Source organism: Nicotiana tomentosiformis, chromosome 5, assembly GCF_000390325.3.
Source record: "Nicotiana tomentosiformis chromosome 5, ASM39032v3, whole genome shotgun sequence".
NCBI classification, from domain to species: Eukaryota; Viridiplantae; Streptophyta; class Magnoliopsida; order Solanales; family Solanaceae; genus Nicotiana; species Nicotiana tomentosiformis.
Genome location: NC_090816.1, coordinates 7,853,119 through 7,866,796, shown reverse-complemented (window position 1 = coordinate 7,866,796; position 13,678 = coordinate 7,853,119). Strand labels below are relative to the sequence as shown.

The 13,678-nt window shown below is 40.3% G+C and overlaps 1 protein-coding gene across 1 annotated transcript in view; it reads right to left on the bottom strand.

The window, feature by feature from the left end:
- Positions 1-6,365, bottom strand: part of LOC104087487 (hydroxyproline O-galactosyltransferase GALT3) — a 172,324-nt gene extending 165,959 nt beyond the window's left edge. The window contains exon 1 of the mRNA XM_070201971.1: positions 6,362-6,365. The gene's annotated coding sequence lies outside the window, so the exon portion shown is untranslated. The remainder of the gene's footprint in view (positions 1-6,361) is intronic.
- Between the last annotated feature and the right edge of the window lie 7,313 nt (positions 6,366-13,678).

The window sequence follows — 13,678 nt, the reverse complement described above, 5'->3', positions numbered from 1 at the left end:
CTGTTGCGGTCCGCAGAATTTGGGTTGCGGCCGCAGGTTGGCCATTTCTCTGACGGACCAACTTCAGAGAGTTGACATTTTCCACCTTCAACCTGTGCGGTCCGCAATGTAATTGTATGACCGCATAGTACCTTTTGCTGCAGCAACCAAAATTGTGTGGTCCACATAATACAATTGCAGTCTGCAATTCGTTCCACACTTAAACCAGATTTCTGGGCACTCTTCCTGTAAAACACACTCATTCTTGCAACACATTTCAAATCCAGTAAGCACAAAAATAACACCTATCTACAAAAGAAGAAAAGATAAGAAAAAGAAACATGGGTTGCCTACCAAGAAGCGCCTGATTTAACGTCGCGACACGATGCAGATTACCATAATTTGAAATGAATCACTACCACAACATGGCTATTACCAACCTTTCCCAAATAGTGCTTCATCCGGTGACTATTGACTCGGAATACCTCATTATTTTTTTCTTCAAGTCCAATGCACCAAAAGGCGTCACACCCATACTTTCAAAGGGACCACTCTATTTAGATTTTAGTTTTCCGGGAAATATTCTCAACCGAGAGTTAAATAACAAAACAAGATCGCCCACCTTGAACTCTTTATTCCAAATTTATTTGTCATGAAGGTACTTCATCTTCTCTTTGTACAAGGACAAACTTGCATATGCATGGTACCAAAAATCATCCAATTCATTCAAATATGCAACCCTCAAGTTAGCGGATGTATCCCAATCAAGATTCAATTTCTTTAAAGCCAACATGGCTTTGTGCTCAAGTTCCACCGGAAGATGACAAGCTTTTTCGAACAACAACCGGTATGGGGACATTCCGATAGGTGTCTTAAAAGTAGTCCAATAAGCCCATAATGCATCATTAAGCTTCTTTGACCAATCCGTCCGGTTAGTATTCACTGTTTTGGACAAGATACTCTTTATCTCCCGGTTAGAGACTTCCACTTGACCACTAGCTTGTGGATGATAGGGAGTCGTAACTTTTATGAGTGACACCATACTTTCTAAGCAAAGTATCAAAAGCCTTGTTGCAAAAATATGACCCCCTATCGCTTATGATATCCCGCGGAGTACCAAACCTTGTGAAAATATTCTTCTTCAAGAACGCCACCACACTTCTTGCTTCATTGTTGGGTAGAGCGATGGCCTCAACCCATTTAGACACATAATCAACCGCGACCAAGATGTAGGTATTTCCAAAAGAACTCACAAAAGGACCCATGAAGTTAATACCCCACACATCAAAGATATTAATCTCCAAAATGGTATTGAGAGGCATTTCATTCTTCTTCGAGATTTCACCGCCCCGTTGACATTCATCACATATTTTCACCACATCACTTGCATCTTTGTAAAGAGTGGGCCAATAGAAACCGCAACTTAGCACTTTGGCCGCCGTTCTTGCTCCGCCATGGTGACCACCATAAGGCGAAGAATGGCAAGCCCCAAGAATATCACTTTGCTCTTCTTCCGGTACACATCTTCTAATTACCCCATCCAGGCAAAGTCAGAAAAAGATATGTCTCATCCCAATAATAATCTTGACAATCGCGTTTTAGCTTTTTCCTTTGATTTGAAGAGAACTCATCTGGGATGATTCCACACACAAGGAAGTTTGCTTGATCCGTGAACCATGGCACCTCCTTCATTGAGATAGCCAAGAGTTTCTCATCGGGCAAAAAGTCATTGATTTCAAGGCCATCATGCGGCCTCCCCTCCTCCTCCAAATGAGACAAGTGGTCTGCCACTTGATTTTCACTCCCTTTTCGATCTTGGATGTCAATATCAAACTTTTGCAACAATAGTACCCATATCATCAACCAAGCTTTTGAGTCTTTCTTGCTCATAAGATAGGGAAGTGCCGCATGATTCGTATGAATAATAACTTTTTCACCCATCAAGTACATGCAGAACTTCTCAATTGAAAATACAATGGAAAAGAGATCTTTCTACGTAATGGTGTAGTTGACTTAGGCACCATTCATGGTCTTACTAGCATAGTAAACCGGATGAAAAATTTTGTTGATGCATTACCCCAAAACAGCCCCAACCGCTACGTCACTAGTATCGCACATGAGCTCAAAAGGGATACTCTAATTAGGAGCAGTGATAATGGGAGTGGTTGTCAACTTGAACTTTAGCAATTCAAAATCTCTCATACAATCATCATTGAAGTTAAACTTAGCATCTTTCTCTCTTGCACAATAGGTTCACCACTTTAGATAAATCTTTTATGAAGCGCTAGTAAAACCTTGGGTGACCTAAGAAACTCTGCATGCCTTTCACCAACGTCAGAGGTGGAAGTTTAGAAATCACCTCAATCTTTGCCTTGTCGACTTCTATGACATTCTTTGAGATCTTGTGGCCAAGGACAATGCCTTCCTCGACCATGAAATGGAACTTCTCCCAATTTAGCACCAAGTTCATTTCTTCACATCTTGTCAATACTTTATCCAAATTTTCCAAAAAATCATCAAAGGAATCCCCGACCAGCGACAAGTCATCAATGAAAACTTCAAGCTATCTACCATGTCCGTGAAAATCGCCATCATACACCTTTGAAAGGTCGTCGGTGCATTACATAGACCAAATGGCATTCGCTTGAAGGCGAAAGTACCATAGGGACATGTAAAAGTTGTTTTCTCTTAATCCTCCGGAGCAATAAGGTTTTGGTTGTAGTCCGAATATCCATCTAGAAAGCAATAGAAAGCACGATCGGCCAACCTATCAAGTATTTGGTCAAGGAAGGGAAGTGGAAAATGATCCTTCCTTGTGACCTTGTTTAGGTTGCGATAGTCCATACACACTTTCCACCCGGTCACCGTTCTTGTGGGAATCAACTCATATTTTTTATTGGTGACCACCGTCATGCTCCCATTCTATGGGACACATTGCACCAGAGAAGTCCACGAACTATCAGAAATGGGGTAGACAACTCCGACATCCAACCACTTGATTATCTCTTTTTTGACCACGTCTTGCATAGCCTCATTGACTCTCATTGGTTGTTCAATAGATGGTTTGGCATCTTCCTCCAAGTTAATCTTGTGCATGCAAAATACGGCGCTTATTCCCCGAATATCCGCCAAAGTCCACCCAATAACCTTCTTCCTCTTGTGGAGCACCGCCAATGTAGAGTCAACCTGCACGTTAGTCAAACAAGAGGAAAGAATAACCGGTAAAGTAGAACAAGGGCCAAGAAATTCATACTGAAGATGTGGAGGAAATGGCTTCAGCTCCAAGGTAGGAGGCTCTTCAATTGAAGGCTTTGTAGGAGGAGTTTTCCTATTTTCAAGATCCAAGGAAATTTTCCAGGGTGCATAGTTGTATGACCCCATCCCTTGTAAAGAGTTCACCCATTCCATGAAGTCATCCATCTCGTCATCATCAAAGTTGAGCAAGACGGCCTCCAACATATCACCCACATTAATCGTGGCACTTGTGTCATCAACAATCACATCGGTCACCAAGTCCTTGAAAGAACACACTTCATTGCTATTTGGTTATCGCATAGACTTGCACACGTGGAATACTTCCTTTTCATCACCCACCCGAAAAGTGAATTCTCCGTCTTCCACATCAACAAGAGCCTCCCCCTAGCAAGGAAAGGCCTTCCAAGAATAATCGGCACCTCATAGTCCACTTCACAACCAAGAATGACAAAATCCACCGGAAGAATGAATTTATCAACACGAACCAATACATCTTAAATCACTCCCAAAGGTCTCTTCATAGTACGATCGACCATTTGTAATCTCATAGATGTGGGTCTTGGTTGCCCAATTCCCAAAGTCTTGAAAACCGAATAGGGCATCAAATTGATACTTTGCCCAAGATCACAAAGAGTTTTAGCAAACTCAACACTTCCAATGGTACAAGGGATTGTGAAAGTACCGAGATCTTTCAATTTAGGAGCCATTGAGTGCACAATTGCACTTACTTGATGAGTGACATTGATAGTTTCAAAATTCATCGACCGCTTCTTTGTCACCAAATCCTTCATAAACTTTACATAACCGGGCATTAGTTTTAAAGCTTCAACTAATAGCACATTGATCGAGAGACTCATCATCATGTCAATGAAATTTTTGAATTGATTCTCGCCATTTTGCTTGGCAAGCCTTTGAGGATATGGAGGAAGAGGCTTAGGCAATGGTGTCTTAGCCTTCTGCACGACCGGTTCCGGTATGTCAATAACATGATCCCTAGACGGGTTCACTTCCTCTTGATTATCTTCCATATTGTCATCAATATCAATCCAAACTTCATCATTTGATTGCATCACATTGCTTGGGATCTCTTCTTCTTGTACCACTTGCTCATCATCCACAAGTTGCCTTTGACTTGAGGTGGGTGCATTCCCACCTTTTTCACTTCTTGTAGTAACGGCCATGGCATTCCCCGTATTGTTTCCATCCTTTTGGTTCACCACCGTGTCACTTGGTAGTACCCCCTTAGGACGAGAATTTAGAGCTTGAGAGATTCGCTCCATTTGCACTTTTAAGTTGCGGATCGATGTGTTGTGTGAGGCAAGTTGGGTATCAGAATCGGCATTCTTATCCATCATTTGCTTGAACATGTTCTCAATATGTCCCATTTCATTGTTGGAAGAACTAGGACCATGGGAAGGATAATGAGGCGGGTTTATTGGTTGTTGATATATCGGGGGCCTTTGAGAGCCCGACCCCTGATTTCCCTGATTGTTACTCCAACCGCCTTGATTGTTGCCTCCCCAATTTCCTTGGTTATTGTTGTTATGACAATTCCCTTGATTATTGCCACCACTCCAATTTCCTTGATTGTTGTTGTTATTCCAATTGCTTTGATTGTTTCCACCACTCCAATTACCTTGGTTATGAGAATTCTAATTTTCTTGATTATTTTGAGGTCGCCATTGTTGTTGCCTTGGGCCTTGGAAGTTGTTTCTTTGCCCTTGAAAGTTGTTCACATATTGGACCTCTTCTTCTTGGTCATTATAAGAGTCATCTTGATCAAACCCACTATCTTCTTGCACAAAATTGTCCACTCTTTGTTGCACTTGTGGACCCTTTGTTCTCCGTTTGTTCACCATCATGTTTACTCCCTCTATTGCATTGAATTGCCTCATGGTTTTCACTTGTTGAAGTTGAGCCTTTGCCAGTTGGTTCATGGTGGTGGTCAATTCGGCTATTGCTTGCCCATGGTCATGCAACTCTTTGAGAAGGTGAATTACATTGGGTTCACCTTGTAGGACATTAGCCCAAGATTGCCACGCCGATGAAGTATCCTCCATTTCATCCAAAATATCACACGCCTCCGTATAAGGCGTAGTCATGAAGTTCCCACCGGCAAGTTAATTCATTACACATTGGCTGGTTGTGTTAATCCCCCGATAGAAAGTTTGTTGAATCTTGTTCTCCGTCATATTGTTGTTGGGACACTCTTTAACCATTGTTCTATATCGTTCCCATATCTAGTGTAGTGGTTCATTGGCCTCTTGCTTCAGTGCTAGAATTTCATCCCGAAGTATAGCCATCTGCCCGGAAAAGAAGTACTTAGAAATATATTTCTCCGCCAATTCATCCCAAGTATGAATGGAATGGTTTGGAAAACGTTCCAACCAATCTAAAACTTTCCCCCGTAGAGAGAAGGGAAAATCCTTAGCCTGAAAATTATCCTCTGAGACATTTTTTTTGTTTACTCCCCCAACATGTATCTATGAACCCCTTCAAATGTTTGTATGCATTTTGACCCGGAGCACCGGTGAAGAACCCTCGTTGCTCAAGCAAGGTGAGCAACACATTGGTTATTTGAAAGTTGCTCGCCTTAATACAGGGAAGGATTATTGCACTTGCGTATCATTCATTCGGAAACACCCGGCGTGGAGCCGCTCTTGGTGGAGGTGGGGTGTAGAGCGGGCACATTGTCATGAGGCGCTTGTCCTCATCTATTGGCTTGAGGTTCAAGAGGAACCTCATCCATTTGATCATCCTCAACGTCCACATCCCCTAAAGAAATGTTTCCTAGCTCATTGTTTGCCATGATTGCACCTACAATTTCCCAACACGTTAGTAACACGGAAGGAAAAGAAGATATTCCAAAAACACACTCAAATCTATAGCTAATATCGTTTTTAACTCTCCGGCAACGACGCCAAAAATTGACCTATCCCGCACAATGCACACCTAAATACAAGGTATGAATCGGTCGATTGCAATTATAGTAACCCAACAAAGAGTCGGGATCGAATCCACAGGGAGTTAGATGGGAGTTAGGAGTATATATTCTAGTGCGTGAATTTGAACTATCTTAATTTACACTCCCACAAATTGGTTTTGTTTCTATTTTTTTTTTTAAAACTAAGATTGCAAAGTCAAGAAATAAGACTAGGATAATTATTTTTGTTGTTTTTCAAGTTTATAAAAAGCCTAGGGCTATGACCATCGGCTAGGTATTCGCCTAAGGGGATATAAACTTTAATGCTTGTTTTGTTAATCGGGGTATATTATAGCTATCAACTCTCAATTACCCACTCAGTACCTCTCGGTCAAGGAGTAATATTGCCCAATTTGGCTTTCTCAAGTCCAAATGAGCATCACACAAAACGGTTGATAATAGCTCAAGTTAGATTATTACTGTCTCTAGGTTGAACCCTTTAATTGGCTTGATCAATCTCTCGATTGACTCAATTTCTTGTTAGCCAAGTTTTCCTAGACTAAGTCTCTCTTAATCAAGTAGTGATTAAATCAATTAGGCATGAATTAATATTTACAACTATTAATTCCACAAATTAAAGTATGAAGAAGGCTAAATAATAAACACCTAATCATAAATAAACACTAAATTAGATACCCATAAGGTTTACACACTAGGGTTGGGTCACAACCCTAGTAAAAATCTAGCTACTCATGCTTGAAATTGAAGAAATAAAAGAAGAAATACTAATTAAACTCATATTGTAAAGTTAAAATAAGAAAATCAATAGTAAAATACTCCAAAATATAGAAAACTTCCAAAAGAGGCAAAGAAAAATGGCTACAGGACTTGCTAATGTTAAAAGTTAACCTAATTTTGTGAAACTCGTCTATTTATACAAGGATAGAAATTTCGGACAAAAATGCCCTTCGGGATGTTCTGCGGCCGCACAATTCCATGTGCGGTCCGCAGAATACTTTATCTTGCAGGAGCTGGGAATCTGCGGCCGCACAATTCTCAACTGCGGCCGCGAGGCAATGTTTCTGCGGTCCGCAAATTTATCACTACAGCCGCAATTTGGTCTTTTGCGGTCCGCATCTTTACTTCTGCGGCCGCAATCTGGTCTTCTGCGGTCCGCATCTTTACTTCTGCGGTCGTAATCTGGTCTTCTGCGGTCGCATTTGAGGGACTTGGAATTTGGAAATTTTGGCAACCCTCTGAAGTTGATCTCCAGCTCGTCATTTGTGGCTACACAATTTCTGTGCAGTCCAAAATTTGCTAGGAAGCATGCTGGGATTTTCTTTATTGTTTGCGGCCGCAGATGAAATTCTGCGGTCCGCACTTTGTGAGCGTCTGTGCCTTTTATTGCCTTGTGTTTAGATTACTCCTTTTTGAGTCGGATTTCATCTCGGGAGTCCAACTTCCAACATTCCTGTAATTTTGCATATTTTATCAGTTTCGGGAACACAATTCAACGCTTTTAGGCTAAAACAAAAGTTAAAAGGTGCTAATAATTAGTCAAAATCCCCACTTATCAACTTTCTCAAACTTAAGTTTTTTCTTGTCCTCAAGAAAACAAAATAGTTCCCACCTCCACAAGTTAAGGATTATTTTAGCCAGTCAAATGTGAGTCATTCACACACCAGTTGGGACCAACAATTACCCACACTACTTATGTATTATCAACAAGGCGACAAGTTAAACGTTTATGCACATATAGTTCTAATGTGACACTTGAGCATCAAGAGTTGACTCTATTCATCAAGGAAGCCCGCTCTCTCATGTAGTTCATTGTGGATCCCAAACTCCTCCTCCTCTACTCTCCTTTTGTTGCTGGATATCTCGTTCGTACACATCTTCTCTTTGTTTCCTGGGCCTCTAGTGAGTTACAGATAGAGTTCGAGAAGGTCAAATCTTTGATGATTATTGTCCGCTTGGGAGGGCTAACTCGAATAGGTCATTTTCCTAGCTCACTAAAGAGTTTTAGCACTCAATCCAAAGATTTGCAAAAGGTTCACTCATCTCTCTCAAGGGAATGTCGCAAGTACGACTTCAAGTGCCATAAGGTTGCCCCTCATATAGATCGCCACTAATGTAAGCTCACTCAACTTGAAATCACGTAGGGCATTTTCGGATGTAATGAAGGATTTTGGTCTAAGGTTGGATACACTATGGTTGAGTGAGTTCACCTTTCTCTAAGCACTCCATTTCTTTTATTCTCGGTTCATGCTTTGCCAATTCTTTGAGGCACTTTCTTTTCCTTAGGGAACTAGAGAGACTTAACATCACTCTTTCTTGATCATGACATTCATTTTCTCTCTCTTTGATTTCTCCATGCTTTGTATCATTACTTTTCTTTGAATTCCTTCAACTCCACCACTTTTTCACTTTCCTTTGTATTTTTCTTTTTGTACTTTCCTTTTCTTGACTTTCCTTCTCATCATTTCTTTGTTTCTTTTTATGCCTTGATACCTCATTCAAGTTTCTCGTCTCTCCCCCAAACTTACGTTTTTAGCCAATTGTCTCACAAAAGTGTTAAGGAAAGCTCGGGTGCCAAGAGAGGGTCACAACAAAATGGGTAAAGGCTTGTAACATGGTTATCAAATGAGAAAGGCTTGAGGCTCAAATGGGTTTACTAGGGATAACAACATTGGTAGATAATGGAAAAATTCAAGCGGGTCAAGGAAAGCCTACAATCACTTCTCAAGCCAAGCAAAACTTAAGATTTTGCCTTGAAACACATTCAGGGCAAGTTCTAGACCATTCGCACACTTGAACTAGCAACAAAACATCTCACCCCTCACACAACTGGATTGTTAAAGAGGATAGAGTCGAGGGCCCACAACGACCACATTCAAGATTGAAAATTATTGTGGTTCAATTAAACCACTCGATGATTGCCTAAGTCAACACAAGAGTCACAAAGTCACTAACTAGAGCATTTCTTTCCAAAAAACTTGTTTCTAACCATAAGCACGTAGTTAAGTGTGTTTGGTACCAAGTGAAGCATGTTTGATTCTTCGAGCATGACTTAATTAGGTCTTTTTATTCATTAATACTACTATAATTACCTAAAGACAAAAAACGGACTCAGTTCCTTAAGAAGGTTGTCACGCCATCCATCGTTGGGAAGAGTCACCCGGTTCACACAAAAACTACCTTTGGAAAGAACTGTGGCTTTAGGAAAATCAAAGGCTTATTATCTACTAAAACATAAAAAAGAAGCTACTAAATCGAAAAGAAGTTACTAAATAGAAAAGAAGTTACTAAATTAAACACTAACTAGTAAGAGAAACAAACATAAAGAAGCTACAAAAAAACTATCGAAAGCAATACAAATATACATAATGAGAGAAGATATATATATAATGAGAGAAGAAAAGAGAGAATATATACAGAATAAGGAAAAAGAAGAAAGTTCTGTCAGTTATTGCAAATCAATTATTTCAGAATCATCAAATATCAAATAAACTCCACCACCCCGGGAGTGACTGGGTTGGTGAACATCTGACGCACTACCTCGGCAGTGTCAGCAGCAAGGTTTGGCTGCTCAGACTGGCCAGCTGGTGCTGAAGGTGCTACAGGATCTGGTCCTGGAAGGTATGGGTCAATCAACATGTCAAAGGGAATGTCTCCGACAGCTGTAAGCTTGGTAACCTGTCTCCGGAGCTTGTCCACTGACTTCTTGGAGGCCTGGGACTTTCTCATCTTTTTCACTTCCTTACCCAACTCTTTTATCACTGACCCATGCTGCACCAATGTAGCCATAATCATGTTCTGGTTCTCCAGGAGATTCTTCAATGTTTCTTCCACTGTTGGGGGCATCTGAGGTGCCGGAATGGAGGACTGTGCTGCAATAGTACTGGATATGTCAAACATCTTTGCAGTAGCTGTCTGCATCCACTCTGAAAATACCCACTCTGAAAATACCTTATTTGTGTCTAAAGCCGTTTCCTTTACCTGATACCGAAATATTAAATCCATAATGATATAAAATAAATGCCACAAGTCTCGACACCATCCAACTTAAATCTCATATTCTAGCTATATACAAATCCGCCAAAAAAAATTCTCATTTGCTCGTATTAATCTTGAATCTATGAGAACTTTCTCGAGAGTCATCTACTCTGCTCAAATCTCAATTGCACTACCCAAACGGGCCGAACTACCTATGCTCAACTAGCACAACAACACCCCAAAAAAGTAACCATGACTTAACGCAACCGAGCAAATTCATACACCGTGCACACTACATCCATCACGAATAAAACTCAACTTATTCCGTGATTTTCATATACTCATAAAGTGCAATATAACCCGTATCCAGGAATTTCCTTACTTGACTCATCCTCCATCTCAACCTCTGCAAGTCATAACTAATCCACAAGTATGCCTCAGACCAAAACTAATACAACACATAACTGTGCAATCAAATCGGTGATAGAAGACTCCCCCACTTGGCTCAAAGCCATAGAACACAACATTCCATAACTCACAATATCCATACTCTATTACTGCCATAATACCGCAGTCAGTTCAATAAAAATTCTTTTCAAGCTCATGCAACACCAACCATAAAATACCTCAATCATCCGCTAAGCTCGCATTTATTCTCTTGACAGTCAAGTCAACTTTCTCAACCATATTCAAATTCAAATCTCAACACATACACCCCGCTGGTAGAAAAGTAACTCTCCACTCAACATTATAAGGGGCACACTTCCGTAGATTACTCCGCATGAGATAACCCACATGCTTTGACTAAACTTGGCATCTTGATATATCCTTTTGCAGCCACTATCACTATGCGATCACTTAATCTCCCTAAGTCTGAACTCATCAACAAGACATAAAAATCTACTTCGCTCCACAATTAAACAACATGAAAGATCCTTTAACACATTCATACTCGAGACTATACATCAAATGAAGACAAACACCAAGCACTCAATGACCCTATTTGTTTTTTTATATCTCAAGCAAACTATTCTCGTCACAATCAAACCATCTGAACACATTCTGCATTCACATCATGCTCATCATATAGCTATTCAACCGTTCATAGAGCCACAAATTCCACTTTAGGGACACTATCAGACATATGAGTCCAAATGTACAATTTCACACAACTGAAGCTACTGAGCCTAAGCTGCGGTCTAAACCTGGCCTCAAGTCCTCCAGAAGGGCCCATCACCAAAACACAAAAATCACATCTCAAACCTCGTTCATGGAATCACAGGCCGGCGATGCACCACTGATACCGAGCGCTCACATGCGCACACGAATGCGTGGAAGGAATTCAAAGAGTTATGTTTCAAGCTGAATCAATTCCGCACGGTAAGAAAATAAAGATGAGAAATTATCCTAAATGCCCTGTAGCCTCTCGAAGATAAGTATGGACGTCATCATACAGATCCGCAAGACTCTACTAGACACTTGCTCATGACTTGTAGAACCTAGAACCTAGAGCTCTAATACCAACTTGTCACCAAAATCCACCTAGTCGTGATGGCACCTAACTCAACCCGTCAGGTAAGCCAATTAACAACTATCCAATTTAATGATATTTATTAAGAAAAATAATAATAATACACCGCTTTTACATAAAAAATTTCCAAGGATTGGTAGTACAAATCATGAGCTTCGAAGATTAGAATTCACAAAGGTGGTATGAAATAAATACATCATCTATTCGAAATATACATAAATAGATTTTTTTATAAATCTAAGGCTACCATAAACAAGAGGCAGTTACGACCGGAACGCAGGTACGTCTTCAAACCTAGCTCACGTAGATCACAACAACATCAATATCCAATATCTCCATGCAAGGTGCAGAAGTGTAGTATGAGTACAACTGACCCTATGTACTCAGTAAGTAACAAACCTAACCTTAGGTTAAAAGTAGTGACGAGCTGGAACAAAGGTCGGGGTCCAACACCAATAGCCAACAACAGTTCATAACAACATAATGGAAGTAATAAAAGAAGTAGCTCAGAGTTAAAATGCTCAACTCGTTCACAGTTCCAAAAAAAATAGTCCTGCTTTTCAAATATATCAGTGAAAACCCAAATCCTTTACCGAAATCACCAATTTATGAGTAAGTTTGAAAACTATGATTTTTTCCAAAACTTTCAACATGTAAATGTTTCATTTTAAAATGGCATGAGGAAAATACATCTCTATGCCTACATGTCAATATATAGGAGAAGTCATGAATGACGCAATATGGTACAACATGAGGAAAAATGCATCTCAATGCCTGTATGTCAAGTGTGCATGTCAATGCGATATAACTCAGTAATAAAACCTTATGCATACTCTCAGAGTATCATTTCACTCAGTCCTCCCAGTCACTCAATCCTCCCAATCGCTGGGCACACTCGAACTCGGCACTCGCACTCAGTAGGTACCTTCATTCACTGGGGGTGTGTATAGACTTCGGAGGGGATCCTTCCGCCCAAGCGCTATAACAAGCCAATCATGGCATAAATCAATAAAATATGCTACGGCGTGCAACCCGATCCCATCATAAATCAATATGTATATAAAGCCAATATGGCCTACTGTGGCGTGCAGCCCGATCCCATATACATCCTCACCATCAGGCCCTCGGCCTCACTCAATCATCAATCTCTCCAGTCTTTTGGGCTCTCAGTGTCATAAAAAGAATCAACCCAAAAATAATTATGTGATGTATCAATAAATGGTAACAGAGACTGAGATATGATATGCATATAAATGCGTATGAATGAGTATGTAAATGCAATGTAAGCAGATAACTCAACAGCAGAAATGTCCTCAGTGGGTCTCAACATAATAAACATATAGCCTAGACATGGTTTCTAACATGGATCACAGCTCAATAGCTCTAGTACGTAGAGGTTTCATGGTTATAGATAAGATCAGGTAATTACACAGTACCACAGAAGTAATAGAGTTACAATTCACACAGTGCACGCCCACACGCCCGTCACCTAGCATGTGCGTCACCTCAACACCAAACACATAACACGTATATTCAGGGTTCATACCCTCATCACCAAGTTTAGAAGTATTACTTACATCGATCAAGCCGAATCTAATGCCGATCAAGATAAACAATACTTCGGAAATTCCATTCCGCGCGTATCAACCTCCATACGCCTTTCTATCTCCTCAATTCTAGCCAAACGATTCGTATCTATCCAAATAACGTGCAAATCAATCACAATTTACTCTAATGCTTACAATTTAACAATTTGCAAAAATTCCCAACTCCGCTCGAAAAGTCGACAGTGGGGACCACCTCTCGGAATCTGACGAATTTACAAAATCCTACAACACATTCAATTACGAGTCCAACCATACTAATTTTAGTCAAATCCGACTACGAATTGATGTTCAAATCTCGAAAATGGAATTGTAGCAAATTCCTCCGATTTCTCTTGAAAAATCAATAATCTAACGCCGAAAACGAAGATTAATTCATGGAATATAATC